This window comes from Panthera tigris, chromosome F2 (assembly GCF_018350195.1).
Source record: "Panthera tigris isolate Pti1 chromosome F2, P.tigris_Pti1_mat1.1, whole genome shotgun sequence".
Taxonomy (NCBI): domain Eukaryota; kingdom Metazoa; phylum Chordata; class Mammalia; order Carnivora; family Felidae; genus Panthera; species Panthera tigris.
The window spans coordinates 56,902,584-56,930,053 of NC_056676.1; the positions used below are offsets into that span (position 1 = coordinate 56,902,584).

General features: G+C 35.0%; 1 protein-coding gene across 3 annotated transcripts in view; it reads right to left on the reverse strand.

Annotated features, from left to right (window-relative positions):
- The window catches only part of CSMD3 (CUB and Sushi multiple domains 3), a 1,242,212-nt gene that overhangs the window by 505,978 nt on the left and 708,764 nt on the right, over window positions 1–27,470 (reverse strand). The window lies entirely within an intron of this gene.

Below are 27,470 nucleotides of genomic sequence, written 5' to 3' on the forward strand. Positions count from 1 at the left end.
CTATATAGATTCATATAGATCTAATTTCAGGGTTTAATTTCTAATCTATTTGGAGGTATAAATTTTTTTAATACACAATTTCATTTTCCTTGACTATGCCAGTAATTGTTTTACAATATGACATAAGGATCTAATTTTTTTAACCTTCATCAGAAGCCAGAGAATAGTTACATCATTAATAACTTGAATGATGATAAGTAGAAAAAAAGTCATCATTAAAATATTTTCTTTTCAAGGCTCTATAATTCATATGCATACATGTTTCTTTAAATCGTCTTCTCCTACATCAGCTGCCTACAATTTTAATCAATTGTTCTCCTATCCTCTAAAACTCTTGTCTTAGCAACACAGCCTCCATTCCCAACTTATCAGCAAAGTCTATAATAAAATGGATAAATCCACAAGTGAATTTTGTGCAGCTCTTTTGACGTTATTTTACATAATGGAACCAAAAGTACTCTTTGAGAATAGCCATGTTATTTTGATTATACATTTATCAATTAATAATATATAATAAGAGAAATAATAATATTTATATACTCATTTTTCCCAAGAATTATGTTATGCATTGTACATGTATTAGCTCATCTTATTTTTATTGCAACCCTATGAAATAGATCATATATTTACCTAGTTTAAATGGTGAAAAAATTGAGGTTTACATTGATCTTTCCCAAGACTACACAGCTAGCAGAGGTGAATCAAGAATTAGAGTATGAGCCGCATAGCTATTAGTCCATGCTCAGAAGCACTACTCCTGTCCTTGGATGTACTGCCTCTTAATGAGTGTGTTACATATCGCCACTCAAATTTCTGTTCTTCTGTAGGAACATTTTATAAATAAATAGGAATTGAGCAACACAAAATGTTCAATCTCCTTTGATCATAGTAAGTGTTGCAATTAAAATAAAACACATTAGCTTACAGGAGAATAGAAAAAGAATGCTGTCCCTTTAGGGGGAAAAATTTCCAACTGTTTACCATTTTAAGGAAAATAATTAAATATTCAATAGGCTGAGTGCTATTAAGTGAAACATTGAATATTCCCTTGCAATCTAAATTCTGTGTGTGGCCAGCAGCACTGTGAACAGTTCAAAGAATAAAATTTCTAGCCTGAGGAATCTTAACATGCTTTTTATAATTCAGAAGAAGCAAATAGATATCGGCAGTGATACTTTCACCGAATACAACATCATTAGGTCATGATGATGGAGAATGAAGAGCAACATAACTTTCAGGCTTCTGAATTTTTCTCTTAGAAAAATCTTATTCTCCCAGATAGACCTATATTTTAGAATGCTAAATAAACAAAACAAAGCAAACAATAAAAATAAAAGAGCTTTGGTGTTTGCTGTCAGATAATATTTTAATTTATGGTCTACTAAATACACACAACTATTATGCAAATGTTTTTATAACTTTAAACTGAAAAGAAAAAAAACACACACAGAGATAAGCTTATTTTCATTGGTATTAAACTAATTTAATTATCTATACTTGATTATATAGATGCGCAGAGTTCTAAAAATTTACCTATCAATTATTAGGTCCAAGAATAGATTTTTAGACCATTTCTTATGATTTTATCAGACAAAATTTTGAAGGTTAATCTGGATATCCCCATTCAACTCTTCTTTTTCTTTAGAGAGGGAAATTAAAACACGGAGTATTGAGTTTTCCCAGAAAAATTTGCATTCAGTATTTATTTACTACCTATTAAGGGTCAGACACTGTTGTATGTTAACAAGTTCCCAAGCTTGTTTGAACATGATTTCTAATGTATGACACCTGTTAAAATTAATGGCAGACCTGGGCAACTTCACATTTTTCTTTTGAAAGAAAGAAAGAAAGAAAGAAAGAAAGAAAGAAAGAAAGAAAGAAAAAGAAAAGAAAAAAGAAAGAAAAGAAAGAAAGAAAGAAAGAAAGAAAGAAAAGAAAGAAAGAAAAGAAAGAAAAGAAAGAAAGAAAGAAAAGAAAGAAAGAAAGAAAAAGAAAGAAAAGAAAGAAAGAAAGAGAAAGAAAGAAAGAAAGATTCCTTTTAAACAGTTGGTAGTTTGATTTGAAAAAAAGACAAAACTTTTAACTTTTTTTTAATGTTTATTTTTGAGACAGAGAGTGTGAGCCAGCGCACGCAAAAGTGGGGGGAGGGGCAGAGGGAGAGGGAGACAGAGAATCCAAAACAGGCTCCAGGCTCTGAGCTGTCAGCACAGAGCCCTACAAGGGGCTCAAACCCAGTAACCGCAAGATCATGACCTGAGTTAAAGCTGGACGCTTAACTGACTGAGCCACCCAGGCGCCCCAAAGAAACTTTTAAGTTTAGTCTTTCAGAAAATCATGTTTACTGAATTGTGTAAAATATTTTATTAATAAAGTATACTGGGCTTGATATGGAAACCAAATAGTACATTCTGGATGGGCTTCTGATCAATAATGATTTATACCTATCACACCGTTGTTACAAAGTTTTAAAATGTTTTATTATACTTTAAACAAAAATTGCCTTTTTTCATCTCTAACTTCCCTCTAATTTTCCCTCTAAACAGAAATATATTTTAATAAAGAGCAATTCGAACAGTTAAATATATGTTAAAAGTTATGAAGTGAATGGACTATTTCCACCCTCAATCTTTGTAAGATGAATAAATACTAGTTATATTACCATGCCATCTAAACTAAACATCAGTATAAAGATAATGATGGCTATAGAAGAGGGGTATAAAATACACAACCTCTCTAAGGTTGATGTTGTAGGAATTTACTTCAAATAAAAAGAAGTAGAGAGAAAACAAGTAGCTTCAACCCAAACTCCACACTGGAGGCCTTCAACACTCCTCTCGTTCTTTTCCCTTGAATAGTAAGGGTCTCCAAGATTTTTGGAAGAGATAGTGAAAGGAACAAGAACAAGAACACAATACATTAAAAGATAGAATTAGTTCTTGAATCCAATCCTTGATGAGGATGGATAGGTCTATTTGCAGCTCTGTTAAAAACTAGACCCCAACAGGAGTTTTCTTCCTACCAAAAGGAGACTAAAATGTTCCACAAGGAACCACAGAATGCTACGCAAAGAAGACAGAGTACTCAGAGCAGTTCAGGAAATAGGTTTCCATATATCAGAAACAGGAAGAAACAATCAGACCCAGTAATTATTGTTCATAAGCAATTTGCAAGTATGGTGAGTGAAACAAACCTCTTGACAATACAATTTGTAAAGCAGATAATAAGATGTACATGGGCATATGCAGAGGACGGCCTCTGTTACAAAACCAAAATGCAGTCCAATCACAGACCATATGGCAAAAGAACAGCCTCATGTGATGTTAAAAAAGAAGTAGTTGTTGAGTAAGTTTGCCAGAAATCATGATAAAAAGAAAGATAACTATCTTATAAGGACTTAAGTTTTTAATTGTTTTCAATTCTATAATTTTATTAAATCCTGTGTATGGGTAAGACATTATTCCTGGTGCTGGGAATATTACAACAAACCAGAAAGACTTCAAGCCCTGCCTTTATACATGTGCATGGTAGGAGAAAGTTAATACACAAATAAATTAATGATTTATTTCATTTTTTGATGGGGATAAAATTCTGTGAAATAAAAGAAAGCATAGGTCCTTTATTTATGATAATAAAAAATTGGAAAGTGAGAGTATCTGACACATAAGTATATATACAGCTTGAGAGAAGTACAAATTCTGTTTTTTCCAAGTTTTTACTTAAATTCAAGTTAGCTAACATGTACCGTATTAGTAATTTCAGCTGTAGAATGTAGTGATTGATCACTTACATATAACACCCAGTGCTCATCACAGGTGCCCTCCTAAGTATAAACCCTTAAGCCATGGAGGTGCCTGCCATGTTCAGAGAATAGCAAGATGGCCAGAGTGGCTGGACCAGAACGATCCAGGGGTAGAATAGTAGGAGATAAGGGCCATTGGCAGGGTTCAGATCATATTATGCAAAACAGTTCAATTCCTTCTATTGCAAAAGCAAGTCACAGAAACATATTCTATTGACAGAAGGCCAATACAAGTAGTAGCTTTGTAAAAATTAAATATATATATATTCCTGGAGCACCTGGGTGGCTTAGTTGGTTAAGCGTTTGACTCTGGATTTCTGCTCAGGTCATGATCTCATGGTTCGTGAGTTTGAGCCCTGTATGGGGCTCTGTGCTGACAGTATGGATTCTTTGTCTCCCTCTCTCTCTCTCTCGGCCCCTCCCCTGCTCACATGTGCTCTCTCTCTCAAAATAAATAAACATTAAAAAATATTCTTATGTTCACTAAAAATGTTCTGTCTTTCTGAAAGCATACATGGATGTATGCCTACAACCTGTCTCCCTATTTTTTTTAATATATATACTCTGTATAAAAAATTACTGGCAATTGAGATATAGGCTCATTAATTAAGCCTCATAATCTGTATATGAGGTGTTAAGATGTTCACATGTCATTTCAAAGTTTCCTCTCTGTTTGCAAATATTCTTTGGCTTTTATTTTTAAATAGTAAACAACTATTTAAAGTACTAAATTCTGGGGCTCCTGGGTGGCTCAGTTGGTCAAGTGTCCAACTTCAGCTCAGGTCATGATCTCATGGTTCATGAGTTTGAGCACCGGGTCAGGCTCTGTGCTGACAGCTCAGAGCCTGGAGCCTGCTTCAGATTCTGTGTCTCCCTCTCTCTCTTCCCCTTGCCTGCTCACACTCTGTCTCTGTCACTTAATAATAAACATTAAAAAATTTTTAAAATACAGTACTATATTCTTCCAAACTGAGTAGTTTCTTTTTTTTTCCCTCCTCCTTCCCCTTCTCCTCCTCCTCCTCCTCCTCCTCCTCCTCCTCCTCCTCCTCCCTCTTCTTCTTCTTCTGCTTTTTTTTTTTTCAGTCAAAAAGAAATCCTACTTCAAATCAAGAGCACTTGTAATCTATGGGTGGTAGTGATGTGGATCTATATTCTCCTAGAGGACAATTTTATATTCTCTCTCACCTGCCTTACAAAGTCATAAGTTGGTAGTCTTATTTCCTATGTCATTGAGAAATCCAAATTAATCATAAAGGCATTTTCACAGTCTCCCGTTATCTATTTATCCACCTACTAGCTCCCATCTAAAGACATGCTTTCCACTTGAACGCTAGATCCTCTATGTTCTCTATGCATTAAGGACATCATTCCAGCTAGTCTCTTTTTCTCTTCTACCTCATAATTTTTTCACTTTCTATGTTCACATTCATCATGGTTTAGAAATGATTTTATTTCTCTAAACCTTAAAATGCTATTTCTCTTGATTGTGTTTTCCTCACCAGTTACTTCTCCATTTCTCAACCCTATTCTACAGCCAATCTTCCGAAATAAATGGTCCACAATCCCTGTGTCCAATTCCTTACCTTCCATTCTCTCTTAAAACTGCTCTAAATATCCTCTCTCCCAAACTCCATGAAAATCACTGTTTTTATAAACACCAACGTCTTTCATCTAATAAATTTGTAGGTTTTTGTCCTACCTCACTTGTCCCTCCTTCTAAGTCTCCTTTTCTGATGTTAGTATCAGAGTGCCCAGACTCATATACATGCGCAATAGCTCCCAGATGTATATCTTTATCTCAAATGTCTCTCCTAACACCACACTCATATATCCAAGAGACATTTATCTCAAATGTCTCTCCTAACATCACACTCATATATCCAATAGTTCAGCAATGAAAAAGTTAAATTATGACCAATAGAAAAACTGGATACGCCTCGGTGATAAAACGTGGAAGAAAGCATTGGGTAAATAATATCATCCTATAGCAATATCATATTGGGGAGTCATTAGATATCACAAATGTTGCAACCTTTATTTGAGGTCTTAAATATGCATTCCAAAGGTATAAAGCTAACAACAGAATCTGTAAAGAATAAAAACACTATGAGGAGACAAAGTAAAGAAAGGGCAATGTAAGTGAATGGATTCTAGTGGGTTTTTTTTTTTTTCCAAAGTATGTATGTATGTATGTATGTATGTATGTATGTATGTATGTATTTATTTATTATCTAGGTATATATTTATTATCTAGAATTATTGAGGTAACAGCCCCAAAAGGACTGAAAAGAAAAATGGTTTAAAAATGTACCCTGTAGGGTAAGAAGGAGAGATTATTTCTTTTTAGCCTAAGTTCTTCAGCATTTATTCTTTGATCTTTTCCTTGATAAAAATAAGTTTAAAAATAAATATTTAAGTACTGTATATAATAATTAAAAAACTAAAAATATCGATACACTTACCTCAGCTGGAAAATGGAGTGGCTAGGATAGATAAGAATAATGTAAGTACACTAATTCCATAATTTGCATTGCTGGTATAAAAAGATAATGCCTAACTTTGACAAATAAATAATAAATAGAATAAAGCTGTAGGAGTAGGGTTATGGTGATAAGTGCCATGAAAAATAATAATGTTAAATGATAAAACCTGCTTCTTTTGGGCAAAGGACTGGGGATGAACAGGAGACACAGATATTTTTATTTAATTTTTTTTTTTATTTTCAAGATGCAGCCTTTTATAATTAAAATAATTTATTTCTACAAAGAAAGACTAAAGTTTCGATAAGATGTTTTTATAGGAGGAATATATTTCCTCTTCAATTTCTGGGAAGGATGAACATAACTATATGCCAGGCCATGGCTGATACTTAGGAAATGCTATTAAATTAAATTAAATTAAATTGAGAAGAAGTCCTCTTTGTCAACATGTGGAAAAACCAGTGAGCAGGAAAAGCTCAAGAGCCTCTACATACCCAGGAATTCTTCCTGAATTAACATGTTATAAATGCTGTTCTAAATGCCTGGTTAGTAGAAAGAACATCAAGGAAGTATTAGAGGAGATCTATACAGGTTGAGCAGAAGTGTTAAATTGCAGTTAGGAGTTATGGTAGGAAATATCTGTACAAGACCTACACCTTGTCAACTTTATGTAGTCCCAGCAAAAGTTTCTTCACCAAATATATAGAGTTTTAAGGACACTGAGCCTCAGGGCTCCTTTCCCTACCCCAAGTTTCTTTGTGCTTACAATCATCTAGTTTTTAAATGACTGAATTGATTATGTTTTTGTGGTCTTTATGAAGAAAAGAAGTGAATATAAATTGCCAGAATTTATCTTGAAATATTAAAGGAGTTTTGGGGAAGAAGTATGAGTCTGTGTGGCTAGAGAATGGCTGAATAAGAGAAAAGTTTTATGAATAATGCATGGTGCACATGCAGGAAGTACAGAAACTTGATAGAAAGCTGTTGGAAAGTAGGACAGGACGATGGGAAGTGTACATACTGGCATTTGACAGATTATATGAGCACTGAGGATTCTTTGTTCACTCAGGATATACACAGGACAAAGTGGCCGTGGGACCTGATTCAAAAAGAAGAAAATACTGAACAGGACTACAAGTCAAGACATAATCAACTCTAGTCTCCCTTTCTCATGGTGAGACCTATTATATTAATGGAGATAAAAGTCACGTTAGATCTCCTTTCAAAATACAGGCATGCCTCAGAGATATTGTGGCCTTGGTCCCAGACCACTGCAACAAAGCAAATATCACAATAAAGCACGTCAAATGAAGTTTTATGCTTCCCAATGAATATAAAAGTTATGTTTATATTTTACTGTAATCTATTAAATTTGCAATAGCATAATGTATAAAAAAACAAGGTATATACCTTAATTTGAAAAATTTTTATTGCTAGAAAATGCTAACCATCATCCAAATTTTTAGTGAGTTGTAATCTTCTTTGCTGGTGGAAGGTCTTGCTCCAATTTTAATGGTCGCTGACTGACCCAGGGTGATGACTGTTGAAGGCTGGTGTGGTTGTGGCAATTTCTTAAAAATAAGACCACAATGAGGTTTGCCACATGGATTGACTCTTCCTTTCACAAAAGATTTCTCTGGAGTATGTGATGAAGTTATAGCATTCTGCACACAGTAGACCTTCTTTCAAAATGGAGTTCATCTTCTCGAAGTCTGCAGCTGCTTTATCAAGTGTATTTATGTAATTAAATGTTGCCTTTGTCATCATTTCAACAATCATCACAGCATCTTCAGCAGAAGATTCCATCTCAAGAGACCGCTTTCTTTGCTCATGCATAAGAAGCAACCCCTGATCCATTAAAGTTCTGTCATGAGATTACAGCAGTTCAGTCATATCTTCAGACTCCACTTCTAACTCTAGTTGTCTTGCTATTTCCACCACTTCTATAGTATTTCCTCCATGCGTCTTCAAACCTTCAAAGTCATTCATAAGGCTTGGAATTAACTTCTTCAAAACTCCTATTAAAATGTCAAAATTCTGATGTCTTCCCATGAATCACAATGTTCTTAATGGCACCTAGAATAATGAATCCTTTCCAGAAGGTTTTCAATTTATGTATTCTGCCCAGATGCATCAGAGGAAATCACTATCTATATGGCAGCTATAGCCTTACAAAATATACTTCCTAAATAATAAACTTAAAAGTCAAAATTGCTCCTTGATCCAGGGGCTGTAGAATGGATGTTGTATTAGCAGGCATGAAAACAATATTAATCTTTGTACCTCGCCATCAGAGCTCTTCAGTGACCAGGTGCATTGTCAATGAGCAGTAATATTTGAAAAGAATCTTTTTCTTTGTTTCTTTATTTTTTTTTCTGAACAGTAGGCCTTAGCAGTAGGCTTAGAATATTCAGTAAATCATGTTGTACACAGATGTGCTGTCATCCAGGATTTGTTGTTCCATTTACAGAGGACAGGCAGAGTAGACTTAGCATAACTCTGAAGGGCCCTAGGATTTTTGGATCAGTAAATGATTATTGGCTTCAACTTAAAAGCATCAGCTGCATTAACCCCTAACGAGAAAGTCAGCCTGTCCTTTGGAGCTCTGAAGCCAGGCATTGACTTCTCTCTAGCTATTAAAGTCCTCAATGGCTTCTTCTTCCCATATAAGGCTGTTCTGTCTACATTGAAAATATGGTGTGGGGCACCTGGGTGGCTCAGCCAGTTAAGCTTTGGACTCTTGATTTTGGCTCAGATCATGATCTCAAGGTTGTAGGATCGAGTCTCACATTGGGCTCTGTGCTGACGGCACAGATCCTACTTGGGATTCTCTGTCTCCCTTTCTTTCTGCCCTCCCCTCCCCCACAGCATGCATGTGCATGCTCTCTTTCTCAAAAAAAAAATAGAAAAAAGAAAAAAAAGAAAAACGTTATTTAGTGTAGCCACCTCCATTAATTATCTCAGCTAGATCTTCTGGATAACTTGCTGAAGCTTCTACATCAGCACTTGGTGCTTCACCTTGCACTTTCATTCTGCAGCGATGGCTTCTTTCCTTACAACTCATGAACCAACCTTTCCTAGCTTCAACCTTTTTTCTACGACTTCTTCATCTCTCTCAGTCTTCATAAAACTGAAGAGAGTTAGAGCCTTATTCTCCATACGGCTTTGGATTAAGAGAATGTTGTGGCTGGTTTGACCTTTTATCCAGACCGCTAAAACCTTCTCTATATCAGCAATAAGGCTGGTTCACTTTCTTACCATTGGCGTGTTCGCCGGAGTAGCTTTAAATTTCCTTCAAGAACTTGTCCTTTGAACTCACAATTTGCCTAACTGGTTGGTGCAAGAGGCCTACCTTTCGGCCTGTTTTGGCTTTTGACATGCCTTCCTCACTAAGCTTAATCATTCCTGGTATTTTATTTAAAATGAGGGAGGTATGACTCCCTCTGAACACTTAGAGCCCATTGTAGAGTTATTAATTGGCCTAATTTCAATATTGTTGTCTGAGGGAGTAAGGAGGACTTGGGAGAGGGAGAGAGATAAGGAAATAGCCAGTGGGGGGAGGAGTCAGAACACATATATTGATCGATTAAGTTCACCACTTTACATGGGCACAGTTTGTGCCCATGTTGTGCAGTTACAATCGTAACATCAAGGCTCACTATCACAGATCACCATAACAAACATCACAAAAAGGAAAAACATTTGAAAATATTAGAAATATGGTGAGGATTAACAAAATGTAACTGAGAGACCTAACATGAACAAGTGTTCTTGGGAAAATGGCACTCCCAGACTTGTTCCATGCAGGTTGTCAGAAAACCTTCAATTTATAAAAAAAAAAAAAAAACAAAAAAAAACAAAAAAAACACAGTATCTGCAAGTCACAATAAAGGAAAACAAAAGAAAACAAGGTATGTCTGTACACAAACCTGTGATTTTATCCTAAAGGTGGGAAGGAGCTGAGATTTTAGGGATAGGAAATATGTTGAGAAGAGACCCTTTCACAGTAATCAAGTATTTCCTAGGAGAAAATATAAGGAACTGCCAGAGTATCAGAAGGGTTCCAACAGGAAAACAGAAACTTTGTCATTTAGACAAGAAGGATTAACACAGGAAATTAAAAGTTTATAAAACCAGAGAAGAGCTGGTGGGGAGGGAGGAGTGACAATCAGGACAGGGAAATGGTGTCCAGCATCCAGAAATCAGGAAGTACACGAATCACAAGGAATTACTGCTGATAATCTTAGCTGCGTGTAACTTCAGAATAGGCAATCTGCAGGGAGAAGGCCATGAAACATCTGGAAAAACCACAAATCTACCATTTGATGGAACCCTCGAGCCCATGTGTTCAGCTGAGGACCGGCAGCTTCTTTTTTCTTTTGCCTTAAAAATTTCACGAGTGCCTCCCATTGGAGACAATAATACTGAACAGGGCAATCTGCTTTTGTACTGATGGAGGCGTGTTTACTCTCTCCTGGAGCACATTCTCAGCAATTACTGTTCGTTCCTCCTGTCACAATGTCTCTTGATAATCCCCCAACGTAAAGACTATGTATTACAAGACTAATCACCACTGACATGCCTTAAATAACAAAGGAATCGGAAAGAACACAAATCAGTGTGTGTGTGTGTGTGTGTGTGTGTGTGTGTGTGTGTGTGTAAATACATCCATAATAAGTTAAGAGAGAAAGTACTAGTAGATATTCCATTCTTTTATTGTGCAACCAGTCACAAAGCCATTTTTGGGAGTCCATCATTTCTTTCTTCACTAATCATTTTGTATTCTTCCACTATTTTAGCTGGTCATGGTGATGTGACCCAAACTTTCATTCCTGAAGTGTCTGAGCCATTTATGAATCCATTGGTACTAAAATGCTGTGATTCTGTGGGGGTGACTGGGTGCCTCAGTTGGTTAAGCGACCAACTTTGGCTCAGGTCATGATCTCACGGTTGGTGAGGTTGGGCACCAGATACAGCTTTGTGTTGACAGCTCAGAACCTGGAGCCTGCTTTGGATTGAGTCTCTCTCTCTGCCCCTCCTCTCTCTCTTGCACGCCCTCTCTCTCTCTGTCTCAAAAATAAACATTAAAAACAAATAAATAAAATTCTGTAATTCTCCATGAGTTCATTTCTGTACATGAAAGTGTTACTGAAAGCCTGCAAAATTTGCCAGTTTCCAAGTCACTCCTTCTTAATCCAAATGTATACCAGCAACCCTATTCCCTGCGGATAATCAGAATCAGTCACCCGAGCCAGTACAATAAATCCCTTATGTGCCTTTTGACAGAGTGGCTTGAGAAGTTCAATGTGGCCAGAGGATGTCAGCCTCAAAGAACATGAAATTGTTGTATCCTCTGGTGAAAACTCTGCCCTCATAGGAAGTAAGACCTCTATGCTACTAGAGCCCAGAATTGTGGAGATTAGAAATATTTTGTGAGTGATTTATTAGGTATAATAGAGAGGGGTGCCACTTCTCCTATCAGCACTTGTTTCCAGGACTGTGTTCTGGCTACGTGAAACAAGGGGTATAATACATCGGTCACTTGTTCCAAGTGTGTCGAATGTGCAAGGGCTGGCTGCCAAAGGTGTCTGGATAAGCTGCAGAGCCTTCTCTTTTTCTGCTACCCCAGTACAACTAATGCCAACTTAAAACATGTTCAGGTGTCCCTAATAGGAGTATTTTAAAGATTAGATAGTTAGCCAAAGGAATAAATTTGGACTAGCCTAATCTCACTGGTGATGCTGCAGGACAGGGAGGCATTTCTGTCTTAAGTGGCTTGATATGGGGGCCTTTTCACTAAATTCATTTTAATTCTCCGTGGAAGAGAACTCTCCAGAAGCTCTAAGAAAAATTCCCCAAAATATAACTTCTTTTACCATCTGTTTTTCTTAGGAAACAAGAAATTAATAACACAGTTTCCTTGGCATCATGTTCTGAATTGTACAAATGCTACACTGGGAAAAGATCAGGGTTTTGTTTTTGATTCTTTGTAATTGTAAAAGGGTGTCTTGACACTGCTTACTGTATTTTTTTATTTTACATTTTGGAATAATCTTGTATTTTGGCCCTCGCCTCATTGATTTATTTCAACTTTAAAAATGTAGCAATATTTTGGTACATCAACAAAATGGATAATAATGCATCACACTAGTCTATGGGAGGTTTTTGATTAGAGTGTTTCAAAGACTTTTTCACTTATTTGTTTTTCCCTAGTAAAGTTTTATAAAAGATGTTTTACTCGAAGAGATTATTATAGGATATGACTTGTTAGTTCAAGTACACATGATTCTTGTGAATATCATCTATCTATCTATCTATCATCTTGTTGATACATTTGTTTCATTAACAAGTTAGTAATAAAGGCTTAAATATACAACTGAAGGAATTAATAAACATCTCTGTTGGTTCTGATTTTCAGGAAGGAGGACAGAATCAATTAAATCAACTGCTGAGAGATAAAGAAGGGTTTGCCCATTGTATTAAATGGTACAAATGCCTCATGTCTTTGATGACCCATCTTTGAAGAAGCTCTCTGTCCTAGAGAAGGGCCAGTGATATCTTCAGCGCAACTAGTTAGGTCTTATAAGTTTTTCCAGTAGGATCAGAACTTAGGTTTTAGACTGATAAAGAGAGCCCCAATGGCAAATTTATAAAATTTACATTGCCTGAGTTACATAGAACTAAACTTACAAATTCTATTTGGTTTCTACTACATGATTAGATCTTTGTTGGCAATATCTAAAGATGAACTACTATACAACAATTGCATATGGTGATAGAATCTAATATTGTAATAGCAAATCCAGTCCACATTTAATATATACAGTGCCTGATTCTATTCAATTTGCAAACTATAAATTGATTTTATTTTCAAACCATTATTGTAAAAAGTGTTATTTGCTCAGTCTCTTAATGATGTTTCTTCTATACACTGTTCCTTAGAATATATTTTTACTGAAAGAAATCCTATATTTGAGCAAAATTGTATCTTGTAGTAATAATTACCATTCTCAAAATAATAGCTATTATTTACTCAGTGTGATACATATCATGCACTTGCCTAAGTACGCATGCTCCTTCCAACAATACTATGAGATATTATTAACAAGCACATATTACAAGTAAAGAACATGAGGCAAGATAAGTAAGTTGGGAAGGCCACACTGCAAATAAGTATTGGCATCCAAATTCAAATAAGGCCATCTGATTCCAATACTAAAGTCTTAACCACTGAACTCACTGCTTTTCCACAAATATCTCCTCTTTCCCCACCCCATAAGGCACCATTCTATCCTTAGCTTTGCTAAAATTTTTGAGAAAATGGCATGGCTACAAATAAAAACCAATATAACATACAGATTCTAGGTCAAATTTTCCAGAAGTAAAACTTTTTTATCTAGCAGAGATCGATGAATGAATGTGTAAGCCTTCTATACACCTAAATGTTATATTGTAAATAATATAAAAGATTTAGTCCATAATGCCTATTAAAAGCTATTACATATACACGTAGATCATGCATTAATACAAATGACTTTAAATATTTGCTAATGAAAACTGAAGCCCATTAAACAGTGCACAGTGCATTGTTTTGATGCTAAACAAGATATTATACAAATAAAAGAATTTGTGTTTTTGCATTTCTTTTTGAAAGTCAATGAGCTTTAAAAGCAATATGCAGTTTAAGGCATTTTTGCATTTTTGTAGTCTTATTTCCTCCCAAACCCCCAGCATAAATTTCAAGCTTTAAGTAGGAATAGCCAGGCCAGTGCTGTGCTTTTAGGGGGAATGACTCAGTGGATCCCCCAAGAGTTCTAATTTCAGTGTGTTCTGATTGATTTAAAAGTCTTATAAGGCATTTGTTGACAGCCCTGTTACTGGAAAAAAAAAAACTCTTCTTTTTAAAACCATAGTACTAGACAATATTCGCCTTTGTGAAGATGTGATTATTTAAACAAACTTCTCCCCAGAGTTATGCCCTCTGCAAATGGGTTTTGCTAGTGCAAAAAAAAATGTCCATAAGGGAAAAAAAAAAGCAGTGGACTGATTAAAAGGTCACACATATCTCTTTTTAAAAAAGCAGATGCAATCTCTGTTTCAATTTACCATGGACAACTTCAAATTACCTTGTCGATTTTTCTAATTTATTTACTAACATGGAGTCAACTCCAGATTTACTTACTGGTGGGACCATGCCATAGTTTCATTCATTTCTCATTAAGCATGCTGCTGAATAGAAATGCCTCAGTCACTCACAAAAAAGGACACCAGTGATGGAATTCTTAAACAAATTGAATATAGTATGGTTTGAAATACACTGAAACGTTATTTGATACTACAAATATGCTATAAAACATATAAACAAATATATGCTTCTTAATATATGTAAAAATTTTCATATTGTTGGTTAATTTAGTCTTTTTACTTTTTGAGCATGCCTTAATATTTATTTATCCTTTGTGTACAGGTGCCACTGCATGAATACATCACGTTCCATGTGTTTATGTATACAGACAGCATATGGAAGTTATAATGAGTTTGATTCTATTCTATTGTCACTGTAACTCCCCTTGATTGCCACCAAATATCTCAAAGATGAATGTTTTAGTCATAGAATGAACTATGTGAACAATAGTGTATTTCTAATTGTTCACCTTTGATATCATCTATTAAGCCTGAAAAGTTATATCAACCCTGACCTTCTGGTTCACCTTCTATTAACAGTTACAGGTCATTTAATCCAGCTGCTTTGCATAAATTACCACCAGATGGCATTCTCGTGTCTTTGATCTTGCACAATTATTTCTGAACTATGAACTATTTTATTTCACGAGGTTCTTAGTAACAAAAACCTATCTGCATCATCTTTTTCATTACGAGGAAGAGGCAACATATATATCAACATGCTTAAAGAGACATGACTTCTAGTTCTGTTTATTTTATCTACTTTGGGCAAATTCTTTTACTTCTGTGTGCATTTGCATTATCATAGGAAAATAAAGAATATTGGACTAGCTGGTCAATCTAAACACATATTATCAAGCAGCTGTTCTGCCCATGGTACTGTGCTAAATATACTGGAGAATATAGAGGTAAATTGCCAATACCTTTAACTACTTTCAATTAGAATATAAATATTCAGTAGAGCTCTTGATCTGATTTTCATTTAACATAAGTTGCCATATTAACTGTTGTTTTCCATGCTGTTTGTAAGTAGCAGGCAAATTATAAAGGGTCCAATATGGCATGCCAAGAAGTTTATGCTTTATTATATATTATATAAAATTAATTTCCTAAATTGATTTTGTATGATATAATCCATGCAAATTTAACATTTTGTTGTTGTTGTTGTTGTTGTTGTTAATTGGCTGGTTGGCTTTTGGCTGATTAGTGTTAATGAAGCAGGGAATTACATGATCAAATTTATGCTTTATAAAGATAAATTTGGAATGAAGAAAGCATATACCAAGGATAGAGAGAGCAATAAAATGACGAGAGTAAGTCAAGAGAAAGAAATAATAAATGGCTGACATGGGGATACATAACCCTCTTTCTAAGAGAAGGGGTCATTTTGAAACATAACTGAGAAAAAGCATGGATGGGAGGCAGAATGAAAAGTGGTTTTGAAGCACCTACTATCTACCTGTTAGTCATTATCAGAGGAGAAATAAAGGAAAATATGAAAACAAGGTTTCAGTGAAATGTAAAGGATTTGACAGACATATTGAGCATAAAGATTTGTGGTACAGCTGGCTGAAAATATTAACAATTTGATATGGATCTCAAGAAAGAGGTGAGGGCTACAGATCATAGGTAAAAAATCTTATTAAATATGTTTAGCAAAATTAGTGATAAACTTTTCTCCCTTTTTTCATCCCCCCGATATAGTTTATCAATACCACAAAGATTATTTGAAATTTAATAACACGATCATGTTAACCAAAAATAATGTGCCAACTGTTACAGCTTTCAGATCCAGATACTAAAATAATATACTCTAGATGAAAAATAAGGATCTTTACTTCTATTTTTCGTTCAAAGAAACTATGTATATGTTAATTGTTTTGTTAAAAGTAAATGGAAATATTTGCTCTTATATTCAATTTCACATTATTTATTGGGCTTTGCTCTTAAATGAACAGAAATAGGGGTGCCTGGGTGGCTCAGTCAGTAGAGCGTCCGGCTTTGGCTCAGGTCATGATCTCACCGTTCGTGAGTTTGAGCCCTGCATTGGGTCTAGAGCCTGCTTCAGATTCTGTGTCCCCCTCTCTCTCTGCCCCACCCCTGCTTGTGCTCTGTCTCTCTCTGTCTTTCAAAAATGAATAAACATAAAAATTTTTTTAAATGAACAGAGATATTGTTTTGGGTATAGGGAATAATACTGTTTCATGTGGGATCTATATTATTTGCAAAGTGTTGCAATAATATATGTTGGGTTCTGGACAGAACTACGAGACAAAGATGTTTCTGCTTTTCCCAGTAACACATGAAATTCTTTAGTTTTTTTTTTTTTTCTTGGTATCAGCCCTATATTTTAGAAAATTCCAATTAAGCCTTTTCTTCTAATTTATAAGCAGATGAAAATACCGAATTTCCCTAAAGATTTAAACTTTTTTCTATCCTCAGAATGCATTTATTAGTGGTTCAACATAGTATCTTACTTTCCTACATGATTTAAAATAAGAGCTAGTCCAAATAGAAGTAATACAAGTGACATTTCAGCAAGTTCTGTGCTGTTGAAATGAACTAAGAAATGAGAATTTTAATGGGAAAAAATGTCCTTTAGAAATACACCCATGAGTTCCTTTTTTATATTTGCTTACTAGGAAAGATTTAAAGGATTGTTGAATGAATGTAGGGAGAACATTTTCATTTATAAGAAAAAATTAAAAAAAAATCCTGTTCATGATTTCATATAAAATTAATATACAGTTCTTTGAAGTTTAAATAAATATATCCAAATTACAAGACAAAGAAAATATCCCAAGAAGCAATTTCTACATCAGGAAAAGTTACTTCTTCCCAAAACTTCACGAGCTTATACTTTGAGTAAAAGAAATTGAACGTATTTTTACTTTTCTCTCTGTCTCTATTTTTATTTTCTTTTTCTTTTTTTCCCCCTTTGACTCCATTAACATATTTCTCTTACATCCCAACCCTTACTTCTGGCAAACTACAATTTGTTCTCTGTACTATGAGCTTGTTGGTTTGTTTAGATTCCACATATAAGAGAAATCATATGGTATGTGCCTTTGTCTGACTTACTTCACTTGCCGTGTTGCCCTCAAAGTCCATTCATGTTGTTGCAAATGACAAGATTTCATTCTTTTTTAATGGCTAAATAATATTCCATTGCTGTGGGGGGGGGCAATTTCTTTATCCATTCATCCCTCAAGGAACAACAACGCCCTTAACAACTTGCATTGCCTTTGTGTCTTGGCTATTGTAAATAATGTTTCAATGAACATGGATGTGTAGGTATCTTTTTAAGTTGGTGTTTCTGTTCCCTTCAGATGAACACCAAGAAGTGGAATTGCTGGATCATACTAGAGTTCTATTTTTAATTTTTTGAGAAACCTCCATAGTGTTTTTTCCATAGTTTGTTGATGGTTTAATCTGCTGTGCAGAAGCACACTAGCTCTGCCTCCTTCTGCCTTTACTTCTGAGCCTATACTAAAGAATTCTATACATTTGATATATGTAATGGTAGTTGTCTGAGGTATTACAGTGATTTTGAAGATTATGAATCGCTGGATACTGTTGCTCAGCAGTGATTCTTTTGAAAACATGAATTGTTAAAGTATGTAACAATAGCAAACAAAAGAATAGCAAAAGAAGTGAAAAAACAATTTGTGAAATATAGCCAAATTAATTATTTTTAATTATTAGGGAGGAAAATCTGTGCTGCTATACTTTTTTTTTTAAATGTTTTTATTTTATTCTTGAGAGAGAGGGAGAGAGAGGGAGAGAGAGAGAGAGAATGAGCAGGGGAGGGGCAGAGAGAGAGGGAGACACAGAATCCAAAGCAGGCTCCAGGCTCTGAGCTGTCAGTACAGAGCCTGACGCGGGACTTGAACCAGGAGATCATGACCTGAGCCGAAGTCAGATGCTTAACCTACTGAGCCACCCAGGCGCCCCTGTGCTGCTGTACTTTTGAACATATTTCTTAATGTTTTATACGTTCAAAGCAATTAATTTAAATATATTTGCTGTGTATATTAGTAAGTCTGAAAATTAAAAGTCCTTTTCAAAAGAGTTAGCAAACAAATTTTCAGAAGAATATTTCAGACTCTGGGAAGCATAGTGGTTGGGGTTGGATCAAGAAGATAGCAGAGGAAGATCCCAAATAATATGTGAGGGAAAGACATTCTAGAACTCATTTATAAGATGAGCAAGGAAGAGAGATAGGAAATATCATGACTTTTTCAAGAAACAAAATATTGTTCATGAGTATAGCGAAGGTGGGGAATGGGGGGGATGAGGAAAGGAGGAAGACAGGGTTAAAAGGTGTCATCATGGAGAGCCTTTAATATTGGATTTTACTCAAAAGATAAATGGTAGGCACTAAATGTAAGATGAAGGAAAGATAATAGGGCAGATTTACACTTCAGATATTTACCCCTCTGTCCCTCCCCTGCTCACACACGCACTTGTGTGTGTGTGTGTGTTCTCTCTCTCTCTCTCTCTCTCTCTCTCTCTCTTTCTCTCTCCCTCCCTCCCTCCCTCCCTCCCTCTAAAAAGATAAAAAGAATGAAATCTTGTCATTTGCAGCAACATAAATGGAGTATAGAGTATAATGCTAAGTGAAATAAGTCAGTCAGAGAAGACAGATAACGATGTGATTTCACTCATATGTGGAATTTAAGAAACAAAACAAATGAACAAGGAGAAAAAGAGACAAACCAAACAAGTCTCCTAACTACAGAGAACAGACGGTTACCAGAGGAGAGGTGGGTGGGGGGACGGGTGAACTAGGTGAAGGAGATTAAGCAGTGCACTTATCTTGATGAGCACTGAGTAATATATGGGATTGTTGAATCACTATATTGCACACCTGAAAATAATAGAACACTATATGTTAACCATACTGGAATTCAAAACAAAACAAAACAAAACACATTGTTGTCCAAAGATAAACACACACACACACACACACACACACACACACACACACACACAACAAAGGCTTTACTATGAGGAAGTACCTATTTGCTGGCTTTTTCTCCATGTTGCCTGTTCCCATTTTCTATTTCACATTTTCATTGGTAAACCTTTGTTAGTTTATGTCAGATCTTTTCTTTGTGTCTGGACCCTAACCTATTGTCCTTTATTTCTAATGGACAGATTCCCCGGACATATTTTTCAGATGCTCACTGAACATCAGGAACTATTGCAAGCCTCAGCCAGTGCCACTAGTGAATAACTTTGGGATGGAAACTAGTGTAGAGTCTAGCATTCTCTATTGTCTATAGAGTGATTTGGATCACTAACTCTTTAAAGTATTTTGGATTTTTTATGCCTGTGAGCCCTCGTCATACTGCTGTCATTTCCCTTACTCTTCCCCTCAGTTTTCTTTGATGGAAAACATCTCTATGCGATCAATGATTGTACTAGAAAGGAGTTCTCATCTCTGTCTATCCTCTACCAGAGAAGGAGGATTCAGGAACACAGATTTACTCTGTGAGAAAAAAAAAATCACACACATTAAACAATGCAACACAAAACATTGACTATGTGACTTTAATCCACGTTATTCCACACTGGGGAGCTTAATAGCAATTAAATTGTCTAGAAGCAAAGTACTCTTGCAGTAAATACGGATATACATACATCCATATTTTGGTCAGAAATTAAAGTCAAATGAAACAATACTTGGAGGGGTAGAACAAAGGCCTTTCTCTAAGTCTTGGCTCAGAAATCAGTGTTCTACTGTGTATTTCTTTTCATATCTTCTAGGAACTTGAAGTGGGTAAGTTACGTATTTTGACAGTGAAATGTATATATTCATGAAATATCAACAAGTTGCTGCCACAAATAAAGACGTCTCTGCAACTCACACCTGGGAAAATTTACAGATGAGGGGGCCATGCTGCCAATTTTTTTTAAAAATCAGCATCTTTACTAGTGACATAACTATCATACAGTAGACATTAAGTGGTGAAAGCAAAACCCTGAGAAAGCATTTTTGCTGCTCTCCATGGCCCCAGGGGTAGAAAGGCTGATTTCCTTTGATAGTCGGCCACTTTACTATGGCCAAGGGACAATTTAATGCAAAAGGACAAGCAGCGCCAGAGAGACAGAACTTCTGTTCTAAGTTGGGAGATCAGTCTTTCTAATGGCACAGCAAACTGCAGTCATTAAGAACTCTGGAATTAGAACTGGGGGGTTTAAATCCCAACTCAACCACTTACCAGACTTGTGACCTTGGGCAAGATAGTGAACCTTTAAAACAACTGCAAAATGTAAATAATGCCCTAGCTTGCAAACCTTTTGTAAAGACTAAGAGAGGTCAGGATTAATAGACAATTAATTAGGACCTACCTCATTGGAATATAAAATAAATGGTAGAATGGTCTTAGACAATCACTCGCCATAGGAAACTTTGGGATTCCTGAAGTAAATATAAAATAAGGAGAAGAAAATATGCAGCAAAAAACTGGAGCCCAGGTTATCAAGCTGTATATGAATAAAGAATAGGAAATGAAAGTACAAAAGCAAATTAGGCTTATAAGAATTTACAGCAAAAGACAACAATGTCTTAGAAATGATACTATAATAATTTGACATTCAGCCTTCTGCAGAGGGAGGGTGGTTATTTATGGCAGCAGAAATGCATAAAAGCAGTATAAAACAATATCAAATAGGACAGTGAACCAAATAAAACAGAACTGAGATATGAGGGTGATACATCAATCTAGTCAGGCCAAAAAACGACCAACAAATCCTGAGAAAAGAATAGATGGGTGGTTAGAGACATGGACACTAAAACCACATGGCCCATGTCCAAATTGTGACCTGGCTGTTTACTAGTTTTGTGGTCAGGTACAAGTTACTTAACCTCTCTGTGCCGTGGTTTCTTCATCTGTAAAAACTGATTAGTAACTACTTCCATCCTATTAGAAGTGTATGAAGTTTAAATTACAATTAATATAAGTAAATCACTAGATTCATGCTTATATCCACTAATTGCATTATGAAAATGTCTATTATTTTTTAAAAATGCCCAATTGTACAGATATCTGAATCATTTGCATAGAATTACGCTTACGCATCTACTCATAATTTTAACAATATCAATTTAAATCTTTTTCATAAACTACCTTTCTATTTAATGTCCACTTAATGAAGCTATTTATTCTCCCTCCGCTAGATTATTAGATCTTGGGGTTCACTGAGCCAGGCTTTTGTATCTCTGAATCCTTATTAAAGTAGTTCCCAAGCTTGACTGTACATTAGAATCCTTAAGGAAGCTTAAGAAGGCTAATTTCTGCACCCACTTTAGATGAATAAACTCAGATTACCTGGAGGAAGAAATATATTATTACAGTAACCCAGGTGATTTTAATGTGCAGTCATGAGTAAGAACCTAGTGTTTTGCAAAAGTATTGATATATATTTTTTTATTTATGTCCTTTTATCTTTCAACCAAAACTTAAGTGATTTGCAAAGATCAACCTATCTATCTTTATCTCTTTCTCTCTCTCTCTCTCTCTCTCTCTCTCTCTCTCTCTCTTTCTCTCTCCATCCACCCACCCACCCTCCCATCCATCCATCTATCTATCTACCTGACAGGAGAGTTTGATACCCAGGAAGCATTAATAAGTGCCTTTGATAAATACCATTCAAGATCCTGGAAAACAACCCATTTGATAAAACTAACAAACAGTACAGTTCCTCTGGGCTAGCAACAGCAGGAATCTGCTACCATTTTCTATACATTTCCCTTTTCTCTATTGTATCAATATATATACTTTTTCCCTTTCCACTACTTGGTGGTAAAACTTGTCAAGTGTTTGTTACTAATCTGCTATAAAACAAAGACTTTTCCCAGAATGCATATCAATTATGTCCTTAAATATACTGTTTAATTCACCTAGCATTTTTTTTTCTCATAGTGAGGCTTTGTCAATGAAAGTAGTAATACATTGATTTCATTCTTGCATCAAGTCATTATCTCATGTTGGACTTCTTAAACATGGTTTATGAACTAGTATTTGGAGCAGCACTGTACTAAATTCCTTACATGAGCATGATAATTGTTGAATATCTCCCATGTAAAAACAAAATACTCAAAAAACTCCCTTTGTCTTACATCTCCCTCCATCTATTATTCCTTTACAGAGTTGTCTATATTTGTTGCCTGTAATTCCTCTTTTACCAACCAGGCAAAGAGGCATTCCAATCATGTTTTGTCAAGGTCACTCATTCAAATCAATTTTCAGTCTTCATCTTTCTTGATTTCTCACTAGTGTCTGACAGGTAGGTCATCTGTGGCAACCTCTACTCTAAACTATTGATTCATATATCCCAGCAGCTACTCCATATGCCTATTTGGATATGAGTAGGCATCTCAAACCTACTATATAAAACAGAAGTTTATATATTCAAAACATAAGTTTTGAATTTTGTTGAACTTGCTCTTTCTGTAGTTTTCCTTCTTCTCACAGTTAAATTTCAAAATTTCCATCATCGATTAAAAACATGGTGCTAAATTGTAGATCTTATGAATACTATGGAAATATTAGGAAAGATCTGGATATCATTTCATAGGCTCTTATTAGGTATCCTATATCTATAATCTTCACCAGACATAATTGGCCAATGATATTTCTGATGAGTTGCATGTCAGACATTAAAATTTTAAATGAAATTTCACTTAATCAGATATTTTGGTTCATTTAATGAATTCTCATTTGAATTTTTCAGAGATAATAAAAGACATTTTTTTCTTTTGACTAGAATCCGAATTATATAAAAAGGTATTTTCTTGAAATTTTGGAAAAAGTATTTAACCAGATGAAGTTGTAAAGTGCTTCTATATATATATGCACATATATATACATATGTTTATATACATATAATTTTGTTTTGTTTACACATAATTGGCATTCTCAGCCTTCCGTAGCTGATAATCTCCTGACTAAAATAAAAATATGTAACACTGATAACCTAGAAACCAATGCATAATATTTTAAAACTATTATTCTCATGTGTAACTGAACACTACAATGAATCAAAATTAAATTAGATTTCGACCAGAAGAAAGTTCTATATTAAAGATAAATAGTGAAGTGAAGGAGACAGTTTTATTAATAATAACTTAGCATAGAAGCACAGTTGTAAGTTTTCAAATTATTGCAAATATTATTGAAATACAAAGCAATCTATCTTTCAATTTTCTACATATTTCAGGTGCACTAAAAAAAAAAGAAAGGAAAAGAAAATCTCAGCTCCTTCGAGTAAATCATATTTCAGGTTCAATGGGTGTTACCTTGCTCATTGTAAAATGTACTGAAAATATGCACTTAACCAGTTCCAAAATATCCATCATTATTTTATTACTCAGTTATAATCTTGATCATTCATCATTTTAGGTATAAATATCAGAAGCCAAATTTATTGATTTGCATTTAATTTTTAGAAGGAACACAATTATTGAGAAAAGACTGGAAACCCAGAATTCAGTTATTTCCTACCTGAAACAGCCATTTGGCTCTCAGCAGCTTACTTGTATTCTCTGTGGTCCTGTTTTGTCATCTGTGAACTAGGGTTTTTAAATTGATGAATTAATTATAAAACTTATGTCACTCTAAATGTCAATGTTATATGATCATGTCTGAGAAAAATGGTGGCTGCCTTATTCTGAACCTCTCTTATAATACCCCTAAAAACTATAAAAATAACCGACGATGAAAACAAAACCATGCATGCCCTATATCTTCAGCATACTACACCCCCTGCTTGTTTCTAAGAAGAGAAAAACAAAACCCTACAGAGTCTACCTGCATGAGTGTGAATATAGAGCATAGGAGGGGAATATGGAGGTGGACTGAGAAAGTCGAGTAGAAGGCATAGAGGACATAACAAAGCAAAGACAAGATCATCCCATAAAGTCAAATATTAAGTGCCAAAATTAAACATGGTACTGAGACTGACTGTTGTAGTTCACAACAATAAGTAAATGCAGGGGATTTAAAATATATGGAGCTAGAATTAGCAGTCTCAGAGAGCATTAATTCTGACAGACAGACAGACAGACAGAGGCAAAACAAGAAACAGACTCTTAACTCCCAACTATAGAGAATGAACCGATTGTTACCAAAGGGCAGATGGTGGGGGGATGGGTGAAAGAGGTGATGGTGATTAAGGAGTACACTTGCTGTGCTGAGCACTGGGTATTGTATGGAAGTGTTGAATCATTAATTTCAATCATTATACTGTACACCTGAAACTAATATTACATTGTATGTTAACTGGAATTTAATCAACAACAACAACAACAGCAACAGAAGCTTCAAGTCTAGACTTGAATGGAAGTACTGGGTGCCAGAGAAAGTTGATCTGGTACAATCACCTCTGAGATAAATTCTAATGAATCTTTCAGTTAAACAAACAAGCAAAGTAAAACAAAATCCTTCAGGCTTCCAAGCCAAAAGTTGGAATAATTCACAAAGGGACAGGAATTAGATTTGTATTGGACTTGTCCAAAACAACATGCAAAGTAAAGTAACAGTATTTTTAAGAAACTTATAGGAATAAAATGCACTCACAGGATATAATGTCCACCTAGGATGTCTTCTGAGTAAAACAGGTATAAAAAAAACAGTCTTGAACATGATGAACTGTTATAATATTGTACACACACGTCCTTCTAAAGAATTCACTAGGGTAGGATCTTTGTCTAACTGAGAGATAACAAGGAGAATTTTGGAAAATAAGTGATCATGAGAAATTCATATTTTAATTTTAGAGCTAATATTAAAATAATGGTGGGACCATGAATAGAACAATAATATATCGCATTTTCTACCAAAGTAGGGAGAACACAACAACAACAACAACAACAACAACAAAGGGAGAAATTAGATTGAACTTCCCCAGAGAAGCAAGACAGTTTTACTTGCTACCTTTGGACCTAAGATGTTATGAGGCTACACCAATTACATCCATCTCCCTACACTCCATAACTCCTAGTCTGCTTACCGTAAACATTCTAAGCACACCTTGTTTTCTATTTAAAAGAAAATTGGGATCATCAGCTATGAAAATGGATACTTCTTGATTCTTCCCTCCACTCCATACCTATAAACACATTTGCATTTACACCCACTATTGCACATTTACTGCTGATATCTGTCAGCATGTCTGTCCCTGCTCATGACCGACCGTTCTCCATTTACGCATTTGACTTGATGCCTTATAATTTTCTCAAGGACATCTGGATGCATTGCTGAGTCTTCCAGTTACCTAACAGCCACCAAATCTACAAATATTTTTATTTCAGATGTGTATCACATCTCTGAACTGTGGAGGTTATTCTATAACTTACCACCATACCTTCCAATCACCACATTTTAGCTGGAAATAATGACTTGTTCTTCAAATCTTCCCACTAGAGCCCCCATACCATACAACAAGATTGCTGAGTAAAAAGCTCAGATCTCTTTGTTGAATTCTAGTTGTATATTAACAGCTTCAATTTGATATCTTGCAATGAAATTAAATGGGTGAAGCCTAAATCTGTTTTACCTCCCTACTTTCACATCTGCGTTTCTTTCCCTACACAATATTTCCTTAAAGTCACAGCTGTCCACTCCAACTCAAGCAGAAACCTGGACATTATCTTTGGCTGTCCCCTCTACTTCAACACTGCTCTCACAATATCTGTTTGGATTCTAGGGATGGTCAATTTTGTCTTTTAAGGGTGTCTTTTAAGTTGTCTTCTCAACTGCCCTTATGTTGGGTTTAGGCTGGATGATTAAAATAGTTTCTTAATTCACTTTTCCCCTCTGATTCCCATTCTATACAATTACCAAAGACAAGTCATAGAATATTACTGATGCCAAATTCTTTTTCTTTGGAACATAAATCATAAGCTTATAAACAGAAAACAAATTGTCTAAGATTTAGCTAATGAGAACTTAAACCATTCAGAAAGATATAATTTATTTGTTTTCATTGACTTTTGCTATGTTGTTGTCTAAATCCCATCATCTAGTCTAGGTCCAAATCTCACTATAGAAGGCATATTTTATAGGGTGTCTTGCAATATTCCATCTTGTGGGATCTTGAACTTCTATCTGCATATTTAAAGGTGATCTTTCCTCAGATGGGAAAATTGCTTTAAAACACATTGTTTTAAACAGATTTGAGATATGGAAGCTTGACCAAAAATCCTATTATATATTCTTGAATGTTAGTGAACATTTTAAATTAATATTAAAAAATTATGCATCAGTCCTAAAGCAATGAATATTATATTGTTTCATTACATTTCCCTCAGAAGTCTTTGTCTGCTAATTCTACATGACTGTTTGAGAAATATGCCCTTGGGTAAGAATCTTTATTTGATTCACTGGTGTAAAGACTGATGATAAGAATGTAATTTAATTTATTTCAAATCTCATCCTACATTTTTATTGACCTTCCAACCTGTTATGTAAAAGGATCCTAAACATAACTGTGGCTTTGGGTCTGATAATTTAGCACATGGACAGATTTTGCACATTTATTGGCATTTTATTTTTCCACTTTCATTTTCTTCTTTTAAGCTCAAAGAATCAGATTTTCAGAAGGTTATACATTTTTTTCTAATGAAATTTGGAAGACGCTATGCCCCAAAATATAAGACATGCAAATATCATGATCATGCAACATCTTTTTAAATATGTGCAAAAATTCAGAAAACTTTCCCAGGCTTTGTCAGGTTCTTTACTTAAGTAGAAGCAAGATGCAATTTCCCTTCCCACATAATTTCACAGCACACAAACCATGAAGAGGAAAAAAAATATGCCTGATGTAAACAGATATTGGCTGCCAGTGTAATTTTCTATTTTACACTTGATTTTACAGTATATGTGTTGTTTGAATTTGTATAAGTATATGAGTCATTTCATTCTGTTCAGGGCATCCATTAAATATATCTTAAATTCATATACAGATTGGCACTTAATAAATATTTGTTGCTGATG